General features: G+C 38.5%; 1 protein-coding gene and 1 long non-coding RNA gene across 5 annotated transcripts in view; one reads left to right on the top strand and one right to left on the bottom strand.

Annotated features, from left to right (window-relative positions):
* The window catches only part of cacna1ia (calcium voltage-gated channel subunit alpha1 Ia), a 284,448-nt gene that overhangs the window by 165,564 nt on the left and 90,921 nt on the right, over window positions 1-27,963 (bottom strand). The window lies entirely within an intron of this gene.
* On the top strand, window positions 4-3,031 carry LOC130931676 (uncharacterized). Of its 3 annotated transcripts, none has more exons than XR_009067287.1 (4): window positions 4-165; window positions 856-1,333; window positions 1,545-1,643; window positions 1,745-3,031. It is a non-coding gene; the product is annotated as an uncharacterized LOC130931676 (long non-coding RNA). The 3 variants fall into 3 exon arrangements; XR_009067288.1 differs by lacking the exon at window positions 4-165 and having other exon boundaries at window positions 653-1,005; window positions 1,209-1,333; XR_009067286.1 differs by lacking the exon at window positions 4-165 and having other exon boundaries at window positions 653-1,333.

Here is a 27,963-nt window from a genome sequence, read left to right as displayed (position 1 = left end):
TGAGTTTACTTGGAAAATTCATAGTAGTCCTTAAACGAAAAAATTGAGTTGAGGTTAGTGACTATCCATGAAGCTTGGCAGCAAAGGCGGCAGAGGCAGACTCAGACAATACACGTCCTTTGGCATGTTCCCTACAGAGCAAATTTCCTTCAGGAAAAAAAAACGGTAAGTTCCACTAATATATCTGAGTGATTAGTTGTGCTAAAACTATTGTGACTTGCAATGTTTGCTTTAGAGGTCCCGTTTTTTCAGTTAACATTAGCTAATCGCACTTTAGCTATACCTGCCGTCACACATGGTAAATGTAAGCTAACTGCTACGAGTTAACCAACAAACGTGTTTTTTTTCCTCTATCAACATAATTCAAATGGATTCTTAAAGCTGAGAAACAGAGCTTTGCGGTGATATACGACACATTACACCAGTGCACTGTGAGGGCGGGGGGAGAAAGGCAGACAAGTGGGGCTGCAGCCTTTCCATTGTAAAGAAGAGTCCGAAGGTTGACACAGAAGATTTCTTAGATAAAGTTTAGTGGTGATTTATTTGTCCGGCATGAAAATCTCTCACCTTTTGGCGAAATTCGCCATTTTGAACTCAAAAAGGGTGACCTGCGTGAAATGTATAGATCCGAGGAGAAAATTTTAGGGGGGGGGGGGATTTTTTTTTTTAATGTATAATGAGTATAAAAGTGTTCAGCCAGAGTATTTAGCCAATATCACCCTTACACTTATTTTTGGCAGGCGTAGTAGGCCTACAGAAGTTGACAATTTTCTGAGAATATGATGATTATGATGATGAATCCATTGTGTAATTCCTGTTTTTTGTGACCTTTTGATTCTTAACATGATGTTCTAGGTTAAGCGAGCTGGACTTGTAAAAGATGTAGTGATGTTCTGCCAACAAGAAAATATTGCCCCAATGACTGATAATAATGTGAGAATCCCCTTAAACGGTGTTTGTGGAAATGTTGGCATATGTTCTTAAGACTAAGGTAAGGAGAGTAAGGTAATAATTCATTACTTTTTATACTCAAAAATACAAACATGGTGACTATGTCCCTTTACTTCTTGATTAGAGGTCATCATGTATGTTAATTTGATGTATGGGCTAAAACTAAATTTTGCCTACAACTCAAGCATGTATCTTCAATAACAAAATACTCCTACCCCCTTCAGTATGTGATAAAGATGGCATGCTTCTGCTTACAGATCAGTAAGGAGTTCCGCCCAATTAATGACATACCGAACACACACCAAAGATGTTGTCACTGTTCCATGCAAAAAGAAGAGCTGTGGGCCAAAGGATCAAGTCACGGATGCTGCAACGCATCCAGGTAAGAGGGGAAAAAATAATCTTACATTAAATATTTTTCATTACATTCAAACACCTTTCCTCTCATGTAATCTCATGTCCACTCCCCTCTTCTACAAGTACTCTCCTCTCCGCTCCTTTACTGTTTCCTCATCTCCTCTTTTCTCATCTCCACTATTCTCATCTCCTCTCACCCCTTCTCTTCTACCGTATCCTTCCCTTCTTTTTCATAGGACACAACTGTCTCTGTTGATAAGAGAAGGGAAGCGGTCCTGAGATGCTTGATTGAGTACATTGGGGGCCATGAAGAGGACCTTATAAATGACCATAATGTATGTGTTCGGCTTAAAGCTACTTATCTATTTGATCTGTACTACCTCACTCACCAAACTACTTTCTTCTTTGTCTCTACCAAATGGGACTTGAAAATTAGGTGCATGCAGTGCTGATACTGCCGGCATCGTCATTGACTGATACCCAGTCATCAGAGGTTTGCCCAACTTGGCAAAGGCATGCTGTCTTCTGTTTGGACTGATCTATGCTCTTGAGCTGAAATATCCTGCAAAACTGGTGCACACATATGAAGTCTTTCAGCAGCTCTTTCTTGCCATGAATGTCATGCCTCCCAAACCATCACCAAAGTACACTAATTTGCTGAACAAGCTGAGTTAAAATTTTATTTTCAGTTTTGAGATTTTTTTCTGTACATTTTCAGCCACATTGAGAGTGTGAGATTTGCTTTTGTTGTTTTTACATTGATTGCCATGGTAGTTGGCAGAGTGTTTTGAGAGGACTGCACTGACTTCTCTTTGTTTTGCTGTGTTCAAGTTAGGACATTTTTGGCCATGTTTAAGACAAAGCAAAACTTTTATGAAATAAGTGTTGTGGCAACGCAGCTGAGCCACTAAACAGTTTCCAGTGTGTGCGTGCCCTCGCTTGGTTGCTCGGTCGGTCGACTGTCTTTTATCGCTGTGCCATCTTTGTTATGCTAAATTTTGTACATTATGGCTATATCTATGCCAGGAAAAAAATTAATAAAAAATAAGAATAAAAATATAAAAATAAATATTTGAAATGTCTTTTCAGCTTGTTCTTCATTTAAAATCGTTGCTTTTCACTGTATAGTCTATTTCAATGTTTTGGTGTGCTTTACAGAGAACGAAAGCGATCTCATCTGTCAGAAAACAAAACAGTTAAATTCTCTCGGAGTAATGAAGCTCCAGGCTGCTTATATGAACTAAACACCATAAAAAATGTATTATCTGAATAAAGAACTAAAAAACAAAATAAATGAATATTTTACCATCACTTACGTTCTCTTTAATGATAAATTTTACAGTAGAATTGTTTAATTGAGATGAATGTACTTCTGGCGAATAACCAGAAGTACATGAATCTCAATTAAGGCCTATTTAAGTATATTGAAAATTATTGTATTACTTTACATGAGCTCAAAAAAATTGAGTTAAACCAATACTACTGATAATGCCTAGTTGGCCCAATCAAGAAAATTGAGTTCATTAAACGCATAAAAATCCAGTTGATTTAAACCAATACCACTGCAAATCCCTAGTTGGATAAACTTAATTTTCTTGATTGATCCAACTAGGCATTATCAGTAGTATTGTTTTAACTCAACTTAATTTTTATGAGCTCATGTAAAGTATTAAAATCATTTTCATTCTACCTAAAAAAGGCTTGAAGTTTACTCAACTTAAAAAGACCAATGCAATCGCCTGCCTTATTTTTTATAAGTAAGATGCAGGTTTTTCTTTTTACAGTGTACAAAGATAATGCATTATCATTAAAATATGAAGGTAACTAGATTTTTCTTTTAAAAAATGTGTACTGTATAAATGACTAGTTTATGATTTCATGTCATCAAAATTTGCTGCATTTATTTCTCTAAGTCATCGTCATCTGATGTCGCAGACGGAAGAAATTCAGCATCTGGCAGGCCTCATAGGATCTCTTCAGTCGTCATCGCTGGACACCGCATCACTTGGGTCATCATATGACTCGACCCACTCTCTCTTGATTTTGGGAAACTGGGTGGCAACGCTTTTTTCATCATGTTGAGGGTTTCCGCCACTTAATTTTTTTATGTTTGGCTTCCTGGAGAGAAAAAAAATCACAGCAGCATGAAAATATTGGATGAATCCTAATTTAATAATAATTTCTTGGTGATCAAATAATAATGGCCCAGTCATAGCAGCATCTATTTGATGCTATTGTTCCCTCTTCAAATAGGCAGACCTTGATGTTGAAATATAAAAAACAACGAGCCAAGGACCTATTTGGTGCTGGGGACATTTGAATTTACATAACACCTATTGATATAGTAATAAAATCACATGAGTAGACGACATGTCAGCCAACCTATCTACTTATGACAGGCCAACAGCAAAAAAAAAATAAAAAAATGTCGCACTTCAACAAACAGGCAGTAGGAGTCCCCCTCGTTTATCAAAAAAAAGCCATTAATGTTCTACTTACGTCTTTGGAAAACCAAGGTTGCATTGTTGTAGGTTTTCAAAGCTGTCATGGCTGAAATGATGAAAACAATGAGCCGATTGGGGACCTGTATGCATGCTAACAAAAACGGTCCAAACCTTTGCAGGACAAGTTTTTTTTTGGACCACTCCTAGAGTCTCGAGTCTTCCTGTGAGTAATTCATATCGCTACACATCGAGATGGCATGACGAATCCCGCGAGTAAAACCCAGAAAATGTTTGCAATATATGGCGAGGATAGCGTGGTGCTATATTTCCGTGTTCAGAGTGGTGGCGAGGCTTCCTGGAAGTTACGTCACGAGGTAGGGGTCGGCAGGACGGCGCGTCCCTCGTTGCTATGGTGTTGCTATGGCCATAACTCAAAAACTACGCGGTCAATTATTATTATTATTTTTTTTTATGTGACTTTTTGAGAGAGCGAATGACGCATTTAATACAATTCAACTGAGTAAAACACTTAAGAGCGAAATCTGAAAAGCTCTTCAGTTCCCCTTTAAAGTTAGTTAAAGAATGCAAACTGTTGGAGGGATACAGTTCCCTTTTGGACCAATAATTAGTTTTTTGAGGTATATTAGTGTAGATTTTAATGACTCCTTCTTTGTGTCTAGTTTTCAGAGAGTATGATAAAAGAGAATAAAGGCCGTGATGAAATGCAGGCTAGACGAGCTCACTGGTTAAGTGAAGCATTACCAAGGTCAGTTGTTGCAGCTCAAACGGTTTCACTGATATTAATAGGCCTTGACAGAGACTGTTCTCTGTGGGATCACATCTCTGCATGTTGGCAAGCTCAGGTACAGGCAAGCTCAATATGCACAAGCACGCCCACACACACACACAAACTGACACATGCCCTCAGAATAAAGGAGGAGACAAGAGGACTCAAGAACAAATTTGCAGATTCAAACGGATGAGGATTACTCAAGGAACAGAAAGTTCCCATGCCAATTTAACAACAAACATAATTCATTTTTTCTCGATTTACAAACAATGACTATAACTGACATTAATGGTCACAAGATAGTACACAGTACTTCCATCTTAAACTAACGTGACCATGCTCAACATTTCCTCAAAAAAATAGCTTCTCTTTTTATTTTGTTTTAATATATATATACAATTTTGTAAATAATAATGTAGAGAAAAGATGTTGCATCCCTAAAGGGAACCTCGGACTTAAAGACTTGCAGGCTCTAATAAGCCACAATTATTCTGTTTTAATAAAATATGTTATTAGAAACACATAAAATATTGTCATCGATTTAAAAATCTATAATATTTAGTACATGTTTTGACCTACGGAGGGCACCATGTTTCATGGTTGCTTGGGGGATATACAGTAGATTTTCACTGTCACTCGATGAATACTACCGGGTTACTGCAATTCCTTCTACGCGGCGAGACGTCCAACACATGCGCTCATCGGTTAAAATCGGCGAGTACTTACTATTTGTGTTTTTATTGAGTCTTTTATTACCTTTTCATTGTATCAGTGTTGTTAATTTTACTTTGAAAAAGTAATTAATTACAGTTACAAATTATTTCTCCCAAAAAGTAACCTGAATGTAAGAGCAATTAGTTACTTGGCAAAGAAACTGGTGTTACCTTTCATGTTAAAAAAAAAAAAAAAAAAAAAAAAACTTTGTAACCTTTGCTATTTTTGGAAGTCATTTACTTTTGTGATTCAACCGTTAAAGTTGTTAAAGTTGCATGTGTTATTGCAATAGTTCCCTTCTGTTTACTTTTGACATTTGAAAGTTTTAAAACTGTTTCATCATTTAAAGATAGATTCACGTCAAGATTTTGCCAATTTAGGAGTATTTTAGATAAAAAGTTAATTAGGTTTGCTAGGAAGGTTCTCTACAACAGTGCCTCCCTGAGAAGTCTACTGCTTTAAGATGGCGGCTGTTTACTAATGGTGGCGAGTATGTCATTTCTCATTCAGTTCTATATACTGTACATCTGATATCTACCCGTAGCATCATATGGAAGTAGTTTGTAGGCTATTGGCTACAGTCAGGTATTATTGGAGCCACCTAGCATGGAGTTTGCAACAGCGTCACAACTCTCTTTCCTCCTCCTCACTCCAGCTCTGCCTTCTTCTCCGTGAGTCCGTGTGTCTCTTTCTCTCTCATGACTTTTCTCGCATCATTCACTAACGTAGTAACGCATAGTAACGCATGCCTTTACATCCTCAGTAACGGCAACGCCGTTGCCAAGATGAGAAAAGTAGTTAATCAGATTACTCACTACTGAAAAATAACGCCGATATACTGTAACGCCGTTGTTAACAACACTGCTCAAAATAAATTTTGTATGTGTTTCCCTCTCATACTTTTAAGCATGGTTTTTTCTTTTGGTAGCTTTAAAGCAGATTGTTGATCTGGTGACCACATTAGTAACGTAGCTTATTTAAACCACCCTTATTGGACGTTTAAGTATTTTCTTAAGTCATATTTAGTTTGTTCTGTCTGTATGCTTTAAACAAAACAAGCTGAAAGCGCACGGTAGTACTTTGAGTGTCAAATTCGCATCTGGTGGGACGTTTTGCCGGTGTAGCACATTTTGGCAGGATACCGTTTTTTTCCCCTTACTCTCATCAAGTCTCATCCCATCTTTCCTGTTCATTCTGCTTTTGCTGCTCGTTTTGTGAAACATCGACAGTGCTGTCATACTCATTAATGTTCCTCTCGGGTTAAAATTGACAGGGTTGAACGGATGACATGTTAAGGTCGCTAGAGCCATACTCTGGAAGCAACAACAATGGCGACCTACTAGTTACACTATTATTACAAATTGTATAAAAAACAAAAACATCAAGAGGGGTTTCAATATAAAATTATTTTTAACTTATAATAACGTTTATCTTTAAAGAACTACAAGTCTTTCTATCCCTGGGTCCCTTCAACAAAGTCCATTCCATAGAAAACAAGTGACATGTCCAATCGGCTACAGTAGTTTAGTAGTACAGACGCTAGGCAACTAATGTAACAAATAATCACTATGGAGCAGGTCGGGTGTATAATTTTATTTTTTTCAACTCGAAGAACCGAGTTCTCATCCTGAGTGCTCACTATTTATTTAACTGTGGAGAATAATGCCAACAGGAAACACGCACTCAGTCTCCTGCTAAATCCCCTGCCAAGAAACTAAATTGCACAAAATTGTGTTGTCAAGTTTGGTTTGCGAGTGAAACAGTGTAGGTTTGTACTTGACAGCAGGTGGTTTGGTGAGCTCAGATAAATAACTTTTTCTGTTTCTTAAATTATGTTTTTTAGGTTAAGATACTCAGGCATTTCCCCAGGGGTCGGCAACCCAAAATGTGTAAAGACCATATTGCAGCAAAAAACAAAACAAAAAAACAAATATGTCTGATGCCACAAAAAAATTAAAGCCTCATATATGCAACACATGCTTTATGTATATATTAGCTATATTAGCCTACTGTTGAAATGACTAAGTTGGCTGCAAATACATAATGAGCCTTTATGATTACTGTATTTTCAGCACTATAAGATGCACCTGAAAGCCTTCAGTTTTCTCAAAAGCAGACAGTGCGCCTTATAATCCGATGTGACTTATATATGGATAAATATTGGTTAATCATGGCATGACATTACATTTACCTCAGCTCCATCTTGTGGATGCATGATGCAACTCCAACCACTACTACTACTACTACTACTCCGACTGCACCTTATAATGTGGTGCACCCTATACAAGAAAAATAGGCCATTCATTGAAGGTGCACCTTATACTCCGATGTGCCTTATAGTGCAGAAAATCTGGTAAATTTTTATTTTCCCTGCAGTGCATCTCGTAGAGAATGACGCACCATGTGATTACTCTATTGTATGATGCCGCCTTAAGTTTAACTTCCTTACAATATTAAATATTAATAAATATTATGAAAAAATATATTTCCCTCCCCCATTATTTTCCATTTTCAAACATTTTTGAAAAAGCCCATAACCCCTTCCTGTTCACTGCTTTGTCTTAATAAATGAAATATGTTGAATGATCACAATGGGAGTAGGTTATACTCCAATGTAAAAAACTAAAACTGCTCAGACCAACCGGACTCTCAGACTTCCATTCTCTGTGTCAAACAGCTAAAAAGGACAGGTAAAAAAAATAGAAAAAAAAATAAAAATAAAAAAATTAATTAAAAAAAAAAAAAAAATCAGTGGAGCTACTAGGCCTGCGCCAAAGAGCCGCAAGTGGCTCCAGAGCCGTGGATTGCTGACCGCCGCCCTAGATGATGGGTACGGTACCACGCAAACTGCCCATAACACAAATTTACCTGTAGAACCTTAAATATAATAATATGTGTATGTATGACCTTTAATAAACTATGCCTTAAATAAGGATAATTATAAATATAAAATGTTATTAATTTATAATTTATTGCTGCACTACAATGCATTTAAAACTTGAAAAAAATGTATCTGAAATGAAAATTGTGCCATTACAGTATGTATCCGATCATAAAATGATCATTAAAATCTGTTACTATACATACATCCACTTATTTTTTTCCCCATTTAACTTCTACAACACTCCTAAAGCGCATATTAATAAGCCCCAAGTTTGACACTTGTATCATGGTTCCTCTTTCTGCAGACTCCTCTGCCTGTGTGCAGAGGGTGTAAAATGATGACATCGTCATGCTCCCACACATTCAGAGTCACCAGACGAGAAGACTGTGACAGAGAAGAGACGATATCAGCCTCCCTCACATAGAACTGGCTGGAAATAAGCAAAGCCAGACTCCATTTCCTAATCGCTATCCCATTTGTGGTCATTAAGCCATTTGATGAAATGTCTCACTAGCACCACACTGTATCATTCCACTATATTTTTGTTTCCATCCATACAGCACATAGTCAGTCTCTAAGCTAGTTTGACTGCAGTATCTTTTAGTTATGTTTCATGACTTGTCTATTTTATGCAAACTTTAGGAAGCAACTCACCAAGTCAGTTACTTTGAGTAATGTGTGTTTGTTTCAAGTTTAAAGCTGGCATTTAATGACTTAAGCTACTATATAGGGCTAATTTCAGCTGCAGATATCCGCATTCAGTCATGTTTCAACATTAGGCGACGCAAAACACGCGCACACACTTTGAGCCCAAGCTTTTCTTCATGGTCAGAGAAGTTTAAGCTAATGCCTTGACATATATGCCCCCACATGCACACACAGCATTTCTGTTGGAGAAATACGAAGAAAGGACTTAGGTTGACCATGATCCATATATGTTTAACACATATCTGACAGCTGGGATTATGTGTATTCTATAAAGGAGGGGCATATGTGTGGGTGCAATGGTGTGTGTGTGTGCTTGACAGTGACAAAGCAGGGCCATTCCAGCAGGTCTGTGGTGGTCACTCTTTCCTCACCTTAGGCCAGAAGTCTTTTTTCTTTCTTTGACACCTACTCCACGCTCTATCTTCTCAGCCGGCAAATTCTTGAGGTAACAGACCGAAAGGAATAAGAGCAAAAGGCCAACTGGATTGAGGCCAGTAAAATATTGGGACACAGCGTTGGCAGTCACAAGTTCAAATGTTCATAAGGTCAAAGTATTAAAATAATAATAAGTAAATTGCAATAAATAAAGTATTAAGTATTAAAATAAACCATTCGTTTATGTATCCATTTTCTATACCTCTTAGCCTTAGGTTAGGTTACAAATTTCTAATTTTCTTTGGTATGGCACCCAACATACTGTATTATGTCATGCCTTGAGTTGAATTCAGTTAAGTTTGTGCCCTAGTGTGTCTGGTCATTGTGATTGCCCATTGGTTTCACCTGTTGTGCCTGCTCCTCGAGTATTGACCAATTCGCTCCTTCTTGTGTCACCCACCTGTGCCTCATTGTCTCGTTATCCCATGTCTGTATCTAAGATCCCCATGTGCTGTCTGTTCTTGTTGTGTCATTGTCTATCTCAGTGTTTTCCTCATGTTCTATGTTCATGCCGTTTTTCCTTTTTCACCTTTAGGATTGATGGTGAGAATATGCTTTGTGAGGCATTGAACCACCTGAGCCAATTGTTCGAGAAAGGTTTCATTTCTCGAAGCTTCATGTGAGAACGGGACCACCTCCCGGTTAAGTGTATGATCACAGTAGTCAGTTGTCTTAGGCTACGGCTACACTATGACAAATAATTTTCTCCAGGGTATTTTGCCGACTATTTTTATACCTGTCCACATTACGTTTATGGTGCGTTTAAGGCCCCCACACTTCTGCAAAGTATCCCTGCATTTGCGCAAACTACACATGCGTAGATAGGAGCAGCCTCATAGGTTACGTCATCGCCCGCACGGTTTACCTCTGAACCGGAAACTCATTAGTTGGCACATTTCAAAATTACTACACCTTCTAGACTGTCATTATTTTGTGATAACTGTTTTGTTTTTTTTGTTTTTTTCGTGAATGCAATTGAACGCATCAGACAGGAGCTAGAGTGAAGGGAGAGCACGCTCTGCTTGTACGAGCAGGCGCCGAGTTGTGATTGAAAATAAATTTTTGTACATCGAGTATTACACATGTACATAGTTATCCTTCACTTATCGCTGTTAATGGGGACCATAACCGACTGCGTGAAAAGTGAAAAAACGTGAAGTATTGTAACGCCTCCACCCCATTTTTAATATACATTTTTTGTGTGGCTGTATAATATCAATAAGTGTATACAGTATAAAACTCTATAAATGCATATGTTATCATTAAAACATTAAATAATAGTTTGAAACGTAAATAAAATATAAATAACAAAGTAATGTATAAATGATAGACTGTACAGTCATTCTCATGCTTTCATATGATACGTGTGTGGAGGTGTACATAAATACATTGATGAAAATAAAGTGTTCATAAATATGTCTTTAGAACTTTTTTATTCTTATAACAAGATTAAAAAATATGTGATGCACTGACTGTGCGAAAGTTGAGCAGCAAAGTAGTGAGGGAGCACTGTAAGAAATCGTGCGTAGTGTGTGTTAAAATTATTCCCCAAATGATTATTGTGCTGAAATTGGCATGAGTGTAATCAGGTATAGGACAGTAAAAGTGCTTGTGTAACTTGAACATGTACTGGATGAGGGTGTGGACAAATATGGGAAGTCCTCTTTCTTGCTGGCTCCATCCTATCAACGACTGTACTAATCCTTCTCTTGTCACTCCTAAACCTGATCGCAACTTTCCTTCAAACACCCACATTTTGAATCCAGCCAGAGGTGTTTATGTACTGTAGTTCAAACTGCACGGCAAAGTCCAAAGCACTCCCTGAAGCAAGCAAGTGGTACAGCTGGCCAGCAAGACTTCGGACGTCATCGTTTTCGGATCCTTCCCTAAATGAAGCAAGCCTCGGTACTCGCTTCGCGGAAACCTCCCTTCATTACTCGACACATGCTTCGAAGACTCGGCGAAGCATGTGTCATCACTACCAGTAAGTTATCTTGTTTCCCAGTTTTTGTTAGTACTCCTGAGTTTTGTTTGGACTTTGCCCTTTTCATCCTTTTTGTTTGTGCTCTGGATTTTTCGTTTGCTGTAATGAACACATTTTCGCGACTGCCTCGCCATTTTGCATCCGCTGCGTGACATATTAGCTGGGACTAGAATCTTATTTTAATACTTTTTTGTGTGTATGTTTTTTTTGTGTGTGTTTTGGAGGCGTATGTTTTTAATTGGACAAGGAACGGATGAAGACGTTTATAACAAATTTGCAGATCTTTCCAGCGACTGATGATTTTGATTGTAGTACTTGTCATTCATGTACATTACATGCTAAATTTCTTTTTCTGAGCAAAAACAAACTCAATGCCCAGGTTTTTTGTACAATTTATATAATATCTAGATGTTTAATGATATCTTATTTTAAGATTTTGCTGCGGCAGCTTTGCGTCTTTTACTCTCAGACCTTTTGTTTTGGCTTTTCTATACTAATGCAATTTTACTTCAAGTCCAGGCATTGCAGCAACTCGGTTCCCTGTGAGGAGGTCTAAAGTTTCTGTGACCTAAGCAATTATATCCTTCATGCTCTCTTCCGTTGTCAGCAGGAGAAAAGACAACACAAATGCGCTTGTGACACACACATATACCACCCATCCTCTCTAGTGACAGGGACTGGGCTAGAGTTCACTCTGCCACTGTGCTAACTATCCCTCTTTGCTTCTGCCTTCACATGTTGCCTTTTGAAGAAGAGTGTTAAGTTGCAATCTCACTTCTCCTCCCTCTTTCCCCTCTCAATTCTGAGCACATGAATGGCAATCCAATCTTTCAAGCTGAAGTTTGTCCTTCACTCTCTTGCTTTTGTGTCGCAGTCTCTTCTTCTACTATATATCTAGCATAATTGCCTTATAAGAGCTGTCTTCAGTTTGTTCTTTTTTATTATCAATGGTAGCAGTTTATTACATGCCAATTCCCTTTATTCTCACTAAACAGTCCCAATCTGTTCTGCATGTATTTAGAGTTCAAGGTTAATTGGAGTGACACATGGAAGTAAACCTCCACAAATTGACTGCACTTATAACGTCAGTCATCGTCGGTTCTAATCAAAATCAAGTGAAGTTAAAATATGTATATTCTAGTGTTTTTCGTGAAAAATCTAAATAGGGAACTGAAAATATGTAAATTCTGGTGTTTAATGTGAAAAATTAGACAGATTAAATATTTTGACTGTACGCAGCACATTTCCAGATTTAAAAAAACAAAAAATCTGTATTTGTGACTTGCACATTGATCTTTTTTTCTGGTTTGTTTACTGATAAAAGGCCAGTTGATGAAAATTACATGAGACAACAACCTATCAATAAACTGAATATCATCTCTGCTTTTGATTTTATTCAATTACTAATGTCATAATGTCTGTTTGCACCTTCTTGAGGGGGAAAAAAACGGCTGAAATGCAGTGAAATAGAAATATTTCACTTATGATCACACAGATGTTTAGATTTTCTTTAAAAGTGAAACTGAATACACTCACACTCATTTGGATCAGAATTTTACCTCGCACATACACAATACAGTGAAGAAAATAAGTATTTGAATACCCTGCGATTTTGCAAGTTCTCCCACTTAGAAATCATGGAGGCGTCTGAAATTATCATCGTAGGTGCATGTCCGCTGTGAGTTAATCTAAAAAGAAAAATCCAGAATCCACAATGCATGATTTTTTAAAACAATTTATTCATGTGATATAGCTGCAAATAAGTATTTGTACACCTATCAGCTAGGATTCTGACCCTGGAAGACCTGTTAGTCCGCCTATTAAAAGTCCACTTCCACTCCATGTATTATCCTGAATCAGATGCACTTCTTTGAGGTTGATAGCAGCATAAAGACACCCGTCCACCCCATACAATCAGTAAGACTTGAATTTGTAACATAGTCAAGACCAAAGAGCTGTCCAAAGACACCAGAGACCAAATTTCTCTCCTCCACAAGGCTGAAAAGGGCTACAGAGCAATTGCGAAGCAGCTTGGTGAAAAAAGGTCCACTGTTTGAGCAATCATTAGAAAATGGAAGAACCTAAACATGTCGGTCAATCTCAATCAGAGTAGTGCCCCATGTAAGATATCACCTTGTGGGGTCTCAATGACTCAAGAAAGGTGAGGAATAAGCCCAGAACTACACGACAGGAGTTGGTCAATGACCTGAAAAGAGCTGGGACCACCGTTTCCAAGACATGCATGGCATGGAAGGTTTCCCTGCTTTAACCAGCACATGTCTTAAGTTTGCCTATGACCATTTGGATGATGCAGATGAGTCATGCGAGTGAGTTTTGCGGTCCGATAAGAGTAAAATAGAACTTTTTGGTCCTAATTCCACTAACAATGTTTGGAGGAAAAAGAATGATGAGTACTATCTGAAGAACACCATCCCTATTGCGAAGCATGGGGGTGGCAGCATCATGCTTTGGGGGTGTTTTTCAACGCATGGGACAGGACAAGTGCACTGTATGAAGGAGAGGATGACTGGGGCCCTGTATTGTGAGATTTGGGGAGGAACCTCCTTCCTTCAGTCAGAGCATTAAAGATGGGTCATGCCTGGGTCTTCCAACATGACAACAACCCAAAGTACACAGGAAGAAAAAACAAGGAGTGGCTCCGTAAGAGCGATAACAAGGTTTCAGCATGGCCTAGGCCAGTGGTCTGCAACCCTGGTCCTCGGGAGCCGTTGTCCAGCTTGTTTTCCATGTCTCCCTCCTTTAACACAGCTGAATCAAATAATCAGGATCGATATCAGGTTCCTGCAGAGATTGCTGATGAGCTGATGATTTTAACTCTGGTATGTTAAAGGAGGGAGACATGGAAAACAAGCTGGATAGCGGCTCTCGAGGACCAGGGTTGCAGACCCCTGGCCAAGCCGGTCTCAACACCTAAACCCAATAGAAAACCTTTAGAGGGAGTTCAAACTCAGTGTTTCTCAGCGACAGCCCAGAAACCTGACTGATGAGTGGGTTAAGATCCCTCCTGCTGTGTGTGCAAAACGGTGAAAAACTACAGGAAACTTTTACCTCTGTAATTACAAACAAATGTTACTGTACCAAATATTACCATTTGTTTTGTCGGGTGTTCAAATACTTATTTGCAGCTATATCACACAAATTGTTAAAAAATAAAAAAAAAATTAAAAAAGCATACATTGTGATTTCTGGAGTTTTCTTTTCAGATTATCTCTCTCACAGTGGACATGCACCTACGATAACAAATTTATGCCCCTCCATGATTTCCAAGTGGGAGAACTTGCAAAAAGCATGTTTTCTTTACTGTTAGTACTCCTTCACCACTGGACGCTGGAGTATAGGTACACTTGAGAAATGTTCTCATACTACAAATGCAACAATACGTAACCTGCCCATCTTGAATATTTAACATACCGTATTGGCCCGAATATAAGACAGTGTTTTTTTTTGCATTGAAATAAGACTGAAAAAGTGGGGGTCGTTTTATATTCGCGGTCTAGACCTTATACCTATTCACGATGTTAGATGGTGCCGGATATCATTGAAGCGATGTTCTGTCATGACAGATTTCAGCTACCCTCCCCATTCACGACGCTAGATGGAGCCAGATATCATTGAAGCGATGTTCTGTCATGACAGATCTCAGCTACTCTCAAGTTGAACCAGTTTGCATTATTTTATTGCAATGTTTTTCCTTATTCAGATTTGTTTCAAGACTACAGTTACAGTTAGACTTCACTTTGATGGTTAATGCAGTTAATGCAATTTTGTTGTTTTGTCACAATATATTTGGTTTATTTACATTTCAAAAACCAGAAGCCATTCATTTACGAATGTGATTGCACTTTAGTTTACATATTCAAATGTTCAGATATTAAGATTTGAATAAGGCAAAATAACATGCTTTTTCTCTCAAATGTTATAATCATTTGTTTCAGATGTACTGTAATTATTTTCTGTATAAAAATTAACTTGGTGTTCAAAAAGTCTTGTTTTCAAACTTGAGTCTTGAAAAAGCGGGGGTCGTCTTATAATCAGGGCCGTCTTATGTCCGGGCCAATACGGTATATGAATATATTCAGTAGTCACAAACTACATTCACACAGCAATATATTTTTCTCCTCATACTGTATATGAATACAGCCAGCAAGATCATAGCTACATCTCTACACTCATAGATCATTTCAACACCCACCTCATCTACAGTACAGAGCTATCAGGGTTGTAGGTGACAAGTTCCACTCCACTTCAGTCTCCTGCCTTCAGGGAAAAGGTATCCAGGTCTACTGCCAGGATATTGAACTCTGTCCACTACCACTGTTATCTACCCCATCCTACAGCACAAAAATATCACCTCTGCAGTTTTGCAAATTGACTCACAACATCAACACTCTAAATTATATTACAACTAAAGTTACCATCTGCCCTATCATCTGCTTTTCATGTCTGTGTGTTTGACCAATGAGTGACAAGCATTAGCAAGTAGAGCTTTGCCAAGCCTCGTGGATACCATGCAGAGGAAAAGTGGTTGCGATTTTCAGTGCCAAAACACACCTTCAACAACAGTTTTTTTTTTTTTTTTTTGTACAAAAATTATGTAAGGTCTCTTCATCTTACATGCAGGTCTACACACCCACTGACCATATTTTAGCTAGGACATTTGGGATTTCATTTTAACCACTTTATGTCACTGATGTTCACCAACACGCTGTGAGGGTACCATCACACATGGCAGCTTTGGGAGGCTGAATCACAAAGTTCTTTATGCAAACCGGATGCAGGAGGAGCTGTGATGTAGAAAATGTGTGACACAGTCAAGTTCATGCTGCCACAAGAACTGCCCTCAAAATTGTGAAAGGACACGGAGAAGCCATTTGAGGTTGTCATAATTGATATGCAGACGTTTATAGCATGCTCTGTTTATATATCGATGCAGACCACGAAAAAAAAAAAAAAAATCTCAAAAACCATGAAAGACTATGCGATCTACTCATCTCCTTGATATTGTAATGAGTCTTCTTGGTCTGCTAATGCACTCATAAGTATTCATTACAGAGGGGTGGACCTCAAAGCCGGTACTGCAAGTGGCCAAATGGATCCCACAGAAACATTCTGATGATCAATGAAAAAGCAGAATATTCATAAACATCCCCCAATGACTCACACAGCTTCCTCAATCACTCCCTAAAAACCTGAACACTCCAAACCCAAGCAAAGAAACTGTGCTTTCTTTCAAACAATCTGAGAGTTTGTTGACAAAACCTTTGTTCTAAAGTATTTTGCAGTTTTTAAAAAGTCATCAATTTTTACTATTTTGTCATTTTTAATCTAAATGATAACACTCATTCTTTAAATACTTCACATACTTGCGCTGTAGCACCAATACCATCAAAGCCTTAAGAGTGTTTGTATAGTTAAAGCATAAAAAACATTTTTTGCAAACTTACTATCTTATAAAGAAGTGAGATTTGAATTTTTCCAGTCAAGGGCGACTACAGTGAATAATTGCTTTGGCAATTTTTATAATCGATAGTGTTTCCTGGCAAAACACATCTACTGTATTTGTATCTCGGCAAGGGATTGGCAGTGGCTTGAAATGAACCTACATTCTCTGCATTAAAGGCAGTAGTAGTATGTACCACTACATAATAAATAATCTTGCTTCATGATCTCGGGAGCATCAGAACATACAGTATTATGAAAAAGTATCTGAACCATTGGGAATTTCTCACATTTCTGCATAAAATCACCATCAAATGTGAGCTGACCTTTGTCAAAATCACACAGATGAAAAAAACTCTGCTTTACCTAAACCCACCCAAACATTTATAGGTTTTCATATTTTAATGAGGATAGTGTGAAAATAATGACAGAAGGGGGGAGAATAAGTAGTGTATCATCAGATTTAATATTTTGTTAACAGCTCCAAATCATGATGCTCCCTCCACCATGCTTCATGGTGGGGATGAGGTGTTGATGTTGGTGAGCTGTTTCATTTTTCCTCTACACATGACGTTGTGTGCTATTCCCAAACAATTCAACATTGGGTTTATCAGTTCACAAAATATTTCTGCCAAAACTTCTGTTGAGTGTCCAAGTGCCTTTTTGCAAACATTAAACTAGCAACAATGTTTTTTTAGACAGAAGTGGATTCCTCCATGGAGTCTTCCCATGAACACCATTCTTGGCCATAGTTTTACATATAGGTGATGTGTGCACAGAGATATTGGACTGTGCCAGTTATTTGTGTAAGTCTTTAGCAGACACCCAAGGGTTATTTTTTTAACTCTCTGAGTATTCTGCGCTGAACTCTCGGCATCATCTTTGGTGGATGGCCACTCCTTGGGAGTGAAGAACAGTGCCAAACTCTCTCCATTTGTAGACAACTTCTCTGACTGTCGATTGATAAACTTCCAGACTTTTAGAGATGGTGTGGTATCCTATCCCAGGCTTATACAAATCAACAATCCTTGATCGCAGGTCTTTAGACAGCTCTTTGTACTGAGCCATGATGCACATCAGACAATGCTTCTCATCAAGATGATTCTTACCAGGTGTGTGTTTTATAGTGGGCACGGCAACTTTAAAGTGCGTACGACAGGAGAAAAAAAGTCTTAAGTAGCATTATTATGTGAATTAGAATCATATTTTGAGATGATTCGACTATATACAAAAATTTTGCAAAGCGCAGATGACGAGAAATTAGTCTTTTAATCTGCCGGTTAGCCATGTCTTCATTCTAGGGCTCTAGCAAAATAATATATAATTATAATAGCTTTACTACACGGCGAAGTCGTAAACAGCGAGAGACTCATAGGAGGGTGGCTGCAGTTGTTATGAAGCTAACATAACCATATGTGCATGAGGAGAGCTTTTTACATGCCAATCCATGATCAAACGTAAGTAGTACTTTATTTAAAGAAAGTTTGTAGTGTTTACTTTGTAATCGCTGCATTCGTGGCTATTTTTAACACAAAGTTGCAATTTCTGATCGGTTGGAAAATTTGACAGAACACCGGGCACATGAAGAGGGCAATAAGCCGAGTATAGTGCTCTCCCGGCGGGGGGATGTGCGACAAGCCGTCAGCCGAGTGGACAAGGAGCATGTCAGCAACAAAATGCAAGCCACCTATATATTAAAATGATCCCAGTATTTGACGTAATACAACGATGTTTACTCACTTCCTCGTAAGTCCCATGGTCCCACAGTAGTAGGGCTTGTTTTGGCCAATATCCACCGGTGACTGGGAACCTTTTGAAACTCCAAAAAGGCTCACACGCCTCTCCCTCGTATAGACCCTAATCATGTAACGTCACAACTCCGCCCCCCTGACTGGTGCCGCCATATTGTCCGTCATCTCATCGTGTTTACATATTACCGCTACGTACATTCCTCCTATTACTGCGTGTTTTTCTGCTTGTCTAAGGAATCACTGCCTAGTAAACGAACCCAAAAACCTTCGTTAACCAATCGTTAACATTGATTAATCAAAATTGTGAAGGCATGTGTGGCGGTTGGTTGCAGTAACAGTGAAGATAAACGGTCATTTTAGTATTTTGCTGTGTGCCCATTGTTAAAAAGGCAAATCTCTTAAGCAGCACGGTTTGTTTAGCTCGGTCCATGAGGCGTTTCTGTCGACAGCCGTCAGGCAGTGGCGAAAACATCAATATGATGCCAACACGATCGCAGACATTATCAGACGGAGACTACGATTATTTTACTCTGCTTGAACTAATAAATGTCATACCTGTGTGATTGTCATTGGGATATGGTCGTGAAAACCTGTAGACATACATTTCTGTTCAAAGATAGTTATGTGGCCCAGTCCACGATTTGTTACTAAAACACATTACTAACATTTTGTGTAATTTAATTATTTAAAACTGATCGTACAGTCGTAAATCCATTACTGTAATGCGTCCATGAAAACATTTGATGTTTTCAGGTCAATAAAGCATTATAAATAAGCGCTCCTGTCAGGGGGGACTTTTCACGTGGGGCAGCTATTTTTCGGAACACACCGGCCCGTTGTCGATCAAGTTTCATTTTACAATCATGACAACGGTGACGCTCAGCTGACCAAATGTCGGTTTATATTCGGGCCGGTGCCGATTTTGGGTACCCGACTCCTCATCATGACATAAACTGGAGTATGAATGGAAATTTTGTGGTCTCAGGACGGGAGGAGACATCGGTTTGGGCATCAAATATGGATCTGGCGACTGGATCGACCGAAGCTTTTCCAAATAACAGCTTTTATGCAACTCATCCAATGAGTTTACAGCGTCTGAAAGCACCGGGGCTTCCATAATTTGCAAGTGAATCCACCTTTAGAAACTACGATCATTGCCAATACGGACACACAATGACGGACAATATGGTGGTACAATACAGCGATCACGTGATTGTGTGACGTTGGTGATTGGGGTCTATAGCAAGATTTTTCTGCAGCCGTTTGGCTGGTGTGATGTGAAAAATAAACGAATTAATCCGCAAAATCAGCTGAATCCTTAGTACTTCTCATACAACAGTACGGCTGTATAGTGACGAGGACTCCTTTTCCAGTACACGTCACAGCACCCTCTTCCTCAATGCAAGACCGAAGCCAGAAGTCTGTCATTTTCGTAGCGCGGGATTAAAAAAAAAAAATTAATAAATATATCGATCGCTTCTTCACACATCCAAGTGGTCCATTTCATTCATGAGCATAAAATACCACGTGTATTATGAACTAAACATGCTTTTTCGTGTCACAGGCACTTTAAACCACTCATCAGTGATTGGGCACACACCTGACTTAAATTGTTTGGTAAAAATTGGTTTCAATTGCTCGCAGGTCTCCTTAGGTAGAGGTTCACATGCTTATTTTTCCCCCTTCTGTCATTGTTTGCATGCTATCCTCATTAAAATATGAAAACCTATAGATGTTTGGGTGGTTTTAGTCAAAGCAGACACTGTTATTACATCTGTGTGATTTTGACAAAGATCAGATCACATTTGATGATGATTTTATGCAGAAATGTGAGAAATTACAAAAGGTTCAGATACTTTTTCATACCACAGTAGCTTTGCATTTAGATAGTCAGCTACATAAGTATTCATTTACAATATATTTGTCATAATGTATTGGTGCGGGCCAGTTTCATTTACTCATAAGGTAACCACCATCCATTTTATACACAGTTTAACTAGTATTAATTGAGAGCTGGATCGTACGGTGTTCAGTCAATCAGGGCATATATGAAGACAGACAAGCATTCACAAAGTACAAACTGAACCGACTCAGTCTACACGAAATTCAGGCGAGAGAAGCATTGCAGTGACATTGACTGTAAAACACCTCTCAATAGAATACAAATGTTGCTGTCGCTCCCTTACTGAATCTCATTCCAGAGTACAATAATGTTGTCGTGGCTAATGGTTGTTTGTGTTTGTTAGCAATAATCACCGTTGCCCAGCATGCACAGTATAAGCATGCCACTATTGTTTGCTTGTTTTTACTGCATTAACTGGAAGCAAAGCATTGTGATGAGCATCAAACATCAATGTTGTTTTACAAAGTGAAGGCGGCTTGTGAAATAGCACAGTGGAACTAGTCCTTATACTCCCATCTAATTTGTTTCCGAGTATTGTAATATCCTCGAGACTACGTTTCGAAAGTCCTAGTCTTGTCTCGGTCTCAACTGACAAAAGTCTTGATCTACAATATTGTTGTCTGTCATTATATAACACATATATATTTTTTAAAAACACGGGACATTTATAGTAAAAAGCAATGGGAAAATGACACGCTCAAGAATATTTTGCAGCTTTAGGAAAATCTATTAAGATAGATCTTTTCCTCTGATGAAGAGATCCAGAAAAGTTTTTTTGCTTAAAGCAATGCCTTGATAAGCCAGCTAGTTCACATCATTTCTATTTTCCATCTTGCAATGAATACATTTTATTTTGATAGTTGTTCATTAAAATGTCACAGTCCCATATGAACAAAAATATAAAAACAACAACAAGCCAGCATTATGCAGAATGACTCATATCATTTATAAAAACCTTTGTGAATAATAGATTAAATGGAGCAAGCTACAAAGCTGTCACTCTGCGGTTGGTGGCAATGCAGCCAGTAATTGACTAATTTAATTTTCTCCAGAGTCGCATATGTAGCACAACTTCTGAACTGAAGCAGAGTTAAAAGAAAAGAACAACTGCCTTGTCCTTCTTGACAAAGTCGGATTAAAACACTCGGGGTTCCAGTTTCGTAAGAAGCGCATGTACGTGGTATAACTGGATTTACACGTCAGTGGAAACCTCTGATATCAGTTTTTTCAGACCACTCTGCACCAAGATAACCGTACTGTTAAAGCAAGCATAAGGCTTTTTTTTTTTTTTTTTTTTTGTGAATTAAAGTTGCTGTTTTCCATCCCATCAAAGACCCAGTTTTAGATTTTGGGGAGCATGTGAACGCGCATCATAAATATATCAACAACATTCATTGAATGCTCTTTATATACAGTGGGGCAAATAAGTATTTAGTCAACCACCATTTGTGCAAGTTCTACCACTTGAAAAGATTAGAGAGGCCTGTATTTGTCAACATGGGTAAACCTCAAGCGTGAGAAACAGAATGTGAAAAAAAAAAACAGAAAATCACATTGTTTGATTTTTAAATGATTTATTTCCAAATTGAAAATGGAAAATAAGTATTTGTATTTCGTTACCTGTATTAATAGCACCTCTTTTAACTCATTATCGGTATAAAAAACACCTGTCCACAATCTCAGTCAGTCACACTCCAAACTCCACTATGGCCAAGACCAAAGAGCTGTCGGACACCAGAGACAAAATTGTAGACCTTCACCAGGCTGGGAAGACCTGAATCTGCAATAGGTAAAACGCTTAGTGTATAGAAATAAACTGTGGGAGCAATTATTAGAAAATGGAAGACAAACAAGACCACTGATAATCTCCCTCGATCTGGGGCTCCATGCAAGATCTCACCCTGTGGCGTCAAAATGATATCAAGAACGGTGAGCAAAAATCCCAGAACCACACAGGGGGACCTAGTGAATGACCTACAGAGAGCTGGGACCACAGTAACAAAGGCTACTATCAGTAACACAATGCGCCGCCAGGGACTCAAATCCTGCACTGCCAGACATGTCCCCTGCTGAAGAAAGTACACGTCCAGGCCCGTCTGCAGTTCGCTAGAGAGCATTTGGATGATCCAGAAGAGTACAGGGAGAATGTGTTACGGCCAGATGAAACCAAAATAGAACTTTTTGGTAAAACACAGGTTCTCGTGTTTGGAGGAGAAAGAATACCGAATTGCATCCGAAGAACACCATACCCACTGTGAAGCATGGGGGTGGAAACATCATGCTTTGGGGCTGTTTTTCTGCAAAGGGACCAGGACGACTGATCTGTGTAAAGTAAAGAATGAATGGGGCCATTTATTGAGAAATTTTGAGTGAAGATCTCCTTCCATCAGCAAGGGCATTGATGATGAGACGTGGCTGGGTCTTTCAGCATGACAATGATCCCAAACACACAGCCAGGGAAACAAAGGAGTGGCTTTGTAACAAGCATTCCAAGGTCCTGGAGTCGCCTAGCCAGTTTCAAGATCTCAACCCCATAGAAAATCTGTGGATGGAGTTGAAAGTCCGTGTTGCCCAACGATGAGTTACAGAAAACGTTTGGCCTCCGTTATTGCCAACAAAGGGTACATAACAAGGTAGTGAGATGAACTTTTGGTATTGCCCAAATACTTATTTCCCACCATGATTTGCAAATAAATTCTTTGAAAATCAAACAATGTGATTTTCTGTTTTTTTTCCACATTCTGTCTCTCATGGTTGAGGTTTACCCATGTTGACAATTACAGGCTTCTCTAATATTTTCAAATGGGAGAACTTGCACAATTCGTGGTTGACTAAATACTTATTTGTACCAATGTATATCAATTCATGAATCTTTATTTTATTTTTTAAAATTGGATTTCTAGCCATGGCACAATCTTTCTTGAACACATGCATAGAATAAGATGTCTTTTTTTATTTTTTAACCTTTTTTTATGCTCTCAATTACATCGTATTTTTCCAGTTAAGCAGTAAAGAAAGTTACTGTAATACATTGCTGGTGTAGTAGCCAAATGTTTTTTTTTTTTTTTTTAATTTTTTATGGTGCCTGTTTGACCTGAGTTGAGGATTATTTTATCATCTAGCAGTTTATTTTTAGATTTTTTTTTTTTTCAACAAATTACAAAATTTGTCCTAACAAAGGATTCCACTCTAACTGCTCTTTGTAAAGTTACAATGCTGTTGGCTTTTGCTGTTTTGACAACAGCACGGTTCATGATTCCGTCATTTTATTTTCCCACGAGCTGACTGCAGTACATAAAGAAATCCAGAAAATAAACCCAAGGGCATAACCAATTGGATGTAAACAATCTAGCACTCAAAGCAATTAGCAAATCAGCACTGCATCAATTTGATAACATTCCTCAATACTTTGTGTGACCTCCTGACTACCACCGCCGCAGCTTGTGGTTTAAGAAAAAAAAAAAAAAAAAAAATCCCATTTCGCTATCAGTTATCAACGTGGCTCATTAAAGAGAAAAAAAAAACACATTTCTCTTTTTAATTGAACCCACCGCACCGAGCTCTCTTTAATCCTCCTGAAAAAGCATTGCAATCACCATTATTTTTTTGTCAGATTACGTATTAACGTGATAAGCGAAATGAGATGAGGGGCAAAGCCAATAACAGCATTGTTATTCATATTCATGCCGTGTTGGGCAACTGCCTTGCCATAAAAAACACATGCTCATTACACAGGCAGTGCCTTAAAAGAGAGTTACATGTGAGAGAGGTCGGGCAGAGTGTGGAAGCAGTGAGGCCTGCTACGACAACAGTCATTAGAGTCACTTTTAAGCCTTCATCTCCTTGCCAGCATGCCTCTCCTAACTCTGATGCTGGATGCACTAATGGAGTTTGGACTACACCGGAGGGAGAAGGCCACAGGAACCAAGAGAATGAGGAAAATCAGGATTGGATCTGGAAATATCATTAGCCATGGGATATATTCTGGAAGCATAATAGCACTAATAGGTTTTATTTATCCCTTGCTGTGGCTCATTAAGATTTGATCCTCATTCTTCAGGGTCTTCTGACAGATTCTCATTAGTAATATAAGTGTGGACCATTGAGATCATTGCACGGTATGTATGAATATGCAATATTTTGTGGGAGGAAACGAAATGAGTGCAGTAACTACACAGATAATATACTAACACTGTAGAGTTTTGATCATTTAAAAAAATAAACTGACCTTATACTTACAAGACAAAACTTTTTAACTTGCCTTCACAACACCATTTTCATCTAAAACTTCTCAAATGTGGAGCAAAAGTTGAGTAGAAAGAAAAATATCCAAGGAGATTGTATTAAGACGGAGCTGGAAGGTGAGCAAAAGTGGATGATGTGTCCCAGGTGTGTGCTCCATCCTCAGCACTAGTTAAGACCGAGGCACAGCAACGCCTCTGCCATCCGTCACCATGGAGATAACAAGCTGTCAAGGCCAGAGAGGATCATGGGCCACAAAGGCCGGTCATTCTGCATGAACACCACAGGAGCCAGTCAAAGAAAATGACGAGAAGATACTTTGCTTTGTTACTTCCCCAAAAAGAAGAAGAAAAAGGGCAAGAAAGACAGAAAGAAAGCATTAAGGATGAAATAAATATTATGGTGTTTCATCTTTACTGATGTTTGAACGAGGAAGAAGAAGAAGGACACTATGTACGGACCACTCAAATCAGTCAACGCTATGCTTCAAAATCGCTGGCATAGATTTCCTTGATCAATGGTTGCATGCTACAATTAAATTTCGCTTACATCCTAAAATGGCTCTATGGAAAGGGGTAAGAGTACTCACATATTGCAATCCCATCTTTATATATCTACAGTATATACAGTGCATAAAATTACGTGATTGGATAGTGGGTTAAAAAAAACTGGTTCAATGTGTGCATGTGTGGGGTGGAGCAGCATTACATGGAGTCTCAACTATCCAGCCAGAACACTCATCTCTGGACCAATACCGATGATTTTAGTAATCTAAAATAGTGGCCCCCAAACAACCTGCAAGGCCACGCAGAGGGAGTGAACCTAAAGTATTTTATTGAGTTGATCAAAAAGGCCTAGTGAGACGGCGATTACAGCGTTTTCACTGTTATACCTAAGAAGAAGGCATATGTGAGCAGGTGGGAAAGCAGTCCGGAACGATCTGAAACGCTGATCCTGTAAAAGACCCGGGCCTGCAATGAGGCGGAATGGTGCTTTTGATCCCGAAAATATGACGACAGCTGTCAAAACCCCATGTTAAAAAAAATACTGCCAGGATGCCACACACGCATCTCCAAGATAAACTATCTACTAATTTCCGATTTACATAAACAAGTGACAACAACAAGCCTAATAATGTGCTTGTGTAGCGTAATCAGTTTCCACCGATATCTATTATTTATTTATTTATTTATTTAATCCACGTAGTTCTTCCCAGCATCTCTTGAATCTGACAAGTGTCGTCGATATGCACATTGACGCAGCAAACCACCCTGGACTCTGCTTTGGGCTGCTTTCCGACCACATAAATAAAATAAAAATGAAAATTGACTGACACACATAGAGTTTGACCTTTCGCTCAAAGCAGCTCCTTGCTCACGTTTTTCTGGTGCTATAGTTTGCAGCACAGTTCACTACATTTCTCACAGTTTAATTAACGTCAACATAAGAAAACACATACAGGAGGACATTTCTCTCCAAGCAGCTTCCAACTCGAGTTTTGCAGGTTAGCAAGTTCACACAGTTTAATGTTATGATCTCAGATGGAGCTCGGATTTTCAGTAGCAAAATTAACGGTATTCCCCACGTCCCGACTTTTTACGACATACAGTGGGTGCTGCTGCTGCTGGTTAAAAAAAAAAACAAACAAAAAAAACCTTCTAATATCCTTCCTCTTTGAAGGGGGAGGAGACCGCATGTTGTCGACATGTACGTAATTCTGTCAGGGCTGTGTGGGTGAGGGGGTGTCGGTCAAATCAAGCCAATCAAACGTGCTTTTGAGGGAAAAAAATGGACCGGCACATTCAGCAATTGAAAAGGGGTAAGTGTAAGTCTGAACATAATGAAAATAATTTATTTAATAATAGGGCCAATTCTATCTTTAGAACATATGGGAAGACGATCTAAATTACTTATTTAACTGAGTTTATTATATAATACAAATAAGGTTGCTTTAGAGTTGGGGGGGGGGGGCAATTTCAGCATCCTGAAAAGTTTGTAGTGTTATGTCCCTACCATCCCTATCCAAACCTACGCCCTTGATTTAAAGGGAATGCCTACGCTACAGAATATGGCGGTGGTCTGAATTTGGCTGCTTAGGTGAGAGTCTGCTTTCTTTGAGTGATCATGGACATTAAAATGACTCACTTTTACAACTACAAATTACTAGGGCTGTCAAAATTATCGCGTTAACGGGTGTTCATTCATTTTTGTAATTAATCACGTTAAAATATATGACACAATTAACGCACATGCCCGGCTCAAACAGATTAAAATGACAGCAGTGTAATGTCCACTTGTTCCATGTTTTTTGGTGTTTGGCGCCCTCTGCTGGCACTTGGGTCCAAATGATTTTATGGGTTTAAGCACAATGAGTGCGCATGGTGTAATTATTGACATCAACAATGGCGAGCTACTAGTTTATTTTTTGATTGAAAATCTTACAAATTTTAATAAAACGAAAACATTAAGAGGGGTTTTAATATAAAATTTGTATAACTCGTACTAACATTTATCTTTTAAGAACTACAAGTCTTTCTATCCATGGATCGCTTTAAGAGAATGTTAATAATGTTAATGCCATCTTGTTGATTTATTGTTATGATAAACAAATACAGTACTTATGTACCGTAAGTTGAATGTATATATCCATCTTGTGTCTTATCTTTCCATTCCAACAATAATTTACAGAAAAAATATGGCATATTTTATAGATGGTTTGAATTGCGATTAATTACGATTAATTAATTTCTAAGCTGTAGTTAACTCGATTAAAAATTGTAATCGTTTGACAGCCCTACAAATTACATTCCCCCTCGTTGTGTAAATGTTAATTGTATATTTAACAATTTATTTGTTTTTTTTTTTTTTTTTTTTTTTTAAGTCATATACACTGTAGTCCCGGGGTGGCGTGGCTCAGTGGTAGAGTAGTTGTCCCCCAATCCAGAGGTTGTGGGTTCAATTCTCTACCCTGCTGAACTCGTCTAAGTATCCTTGAGCAAGATACAGAACCCCACGTTGCTCCTGGTGCTGCATCACCAGTAGGTGGATGGCAATGCAGTGTAAAGCGCCTTGAGGGCCTGAAAGGTAGAAGTGCACTTTACAAGTACAACACCATTTAGTCCAAGTAAACTGCTTTTTTTGGAGCTTTAGCAGTCAACATGTTTTGACTGGAGAACTAGACATTCCTTACACAAGGTATTATCGAATTATACTGTAGAAGTTTGCTTGATCTTTTTTCAGGATTTCAATCACATTCAAAATGTGAGGAAAAGTACACATTATAGGATTCCCACGCACCCACAGCTGTCCGCAAATCACACCTCTTTGGTGTTTCTCCGGT

Source organism: Corythoichthys intestinalis, chromosome 16, assembly GCF_030265065.1.
Source record: "Corythoichthys intestinalis isolate RoL2023-P3 chromosome 16, ASM3026506v1, whole genome shotgun sequence".
Classification (NCBI taxonomy): Eukaryota; Metazoa; Chordata; class Actinopteri; order Syngnathiformes; family Syngnathidae; genus Corythoichthys; species Corythoichthys intestinalis.
This window is presented reverse-complemented; position numbering and strand designations above follow the sequence as displayed.